Source organism: Lipotes vexillifer, unplaced genomic scaffold (assembly GCF_000442215.2).
Source record: "Lipotes vexillifer unplaced genomic scaffold, Lipotes_vexillifer_v1.1 scaffold1049, whole genome shotgun sequence".
Lineage (NCBI taxonomy): Eukaryota > Metazoa > Chordata > Mammalia > Artiodactyla > Lipotidae > Lipotes > Lipotes vexillifer.
This window is the reverse complement of record NW_006799027.1, coordinates 958,501-960,128: the sequence shown is the minus strand read 5'-3', so window position 1 is coordinate 960,128 and position 1,628 is coordinate 958,501.

Sequence of the window (1,628 nt, the reverse complement as noted above, 5' to 3'; positions counted from 1 at the left end):
TTTCTGGTACGCGGGCCTCTCACTGCTGTGGCCTCTCCCGTTGCGGAGCACAGGCTCCGGACGCGCAGGCTCAGCGGCCACGGCTCCCGGGCTCAGCCGCTCCGCGGCATGTGGGATCTTCCCGGACCGGGGTATGAACTCCTGTCCCCTGCATCGGCAGGCGGACTCTCAACCACTGCGCCACCCGGGAAGCCCTCTGACTTGCTTTTATTCGGCTCTCGTTGTCAGTGGCAACAAACTTATCACGGTTGTTTATGTTGGGATGAAATAGGAGCAAACATTAGCCTGACAACCCAGACAGAGGTGGAACGAGGACTTGCCCTGAAAGCTGGGTATTTTGGAATCATGCAAAGCTTTGAACTCGGCTTGTGGGGCCTCCAAGTGAATTTGTCCTGCACACGCCCTTGACTTGCAACTCCATCTCCAAGGCTTCTTTAATGTCATCTGCATGACTTGCCTCCCATCTGAGCTTAAGGAGCTCGCCCTCTGGTCCAGGCAGCCAAAGCATTAACACAGAATCTGAACCAGCCATCAGAGGGCACAGCAGCCCCTGGCTCCCACCTTACTGGGTTGACTTATGCGTGTAGTGCTTTACAATTTGTACAGCATTCTCTTCTTTCGCATCCCCAAACCCTGTGAAGCACGTTAGGGAAATGAGAGTCCAATTTTACGCATGAGGAAATGGGGATTCTGAGAGTTTGTGACTTGCCGGTTGGTGAACAGCCCAATCACAATGTAGAACCCATTGTCCTGAGCCTGTGGGGTTATAAGGGTTTTATCAAAAGGATGTTTTTTTGTTTTTAACAATTTAAAATTCCTTACTTGATGGTAATTCATTGATTGGGAAAAGAAACACAATATAATGCATAAAGAGTTAGGAAATTAACAATGCCCTGAAAATAAATTTTATTAATCATAATACTATTTGCGTGCACTTACAAATACATATGTACATATATTATATACATTATGTGAGACAAATATAATGGTTCTATAATGGTTTACTTTAGTCCAAAAATGCCTTTTGAAATAGACAACCAGCCAGGCCTCCGTGTGGATCTGCAGACCCCACTTGGGTCCCTTGTTGCTAACTACTGTTCCATGCTTTGGATCCTTTGCTTCACTATTTAAACCTCTTAGACCAGAAAGTATGTATTTCTAAGCCAGGTTTTAATGTTGAGAAAAGAAAGAGTCCTATGAGATTAAAGGCAGACAAATTAAAAAAAATAAAATAAGGGTCTGCACCATGGGGAAAGCAGGATGCATTAGAACACAGAGTGGCTACAACAGAAAGCCAGTCCTAGCAGGCGAGTTTCTGAAGCAGATGCAAGAGAGACTCCCAAATACTAATACAAAATAGAAAAGATCGCTGGAAGATTGTGCAAAAACACAATGACAATTTGCATTAAATCATCAGCTGTTTTCAGCACAGATGGGAAAAGCCTATTACAAAATGTTGTAAGACGTTTGCGGCGGGTTTCAAGCTGGACAGGCATTAAAAACATTCTTAAGCTTTTCACGTTGGAATAAAAATGTAAATCATTTTTAGTGAGGAGTTCTTCTTTACCTATCCTTTTTCTTTGTATTTTATTTTATTTTTGGTAAAGAGATGACATACTAATGGCCAA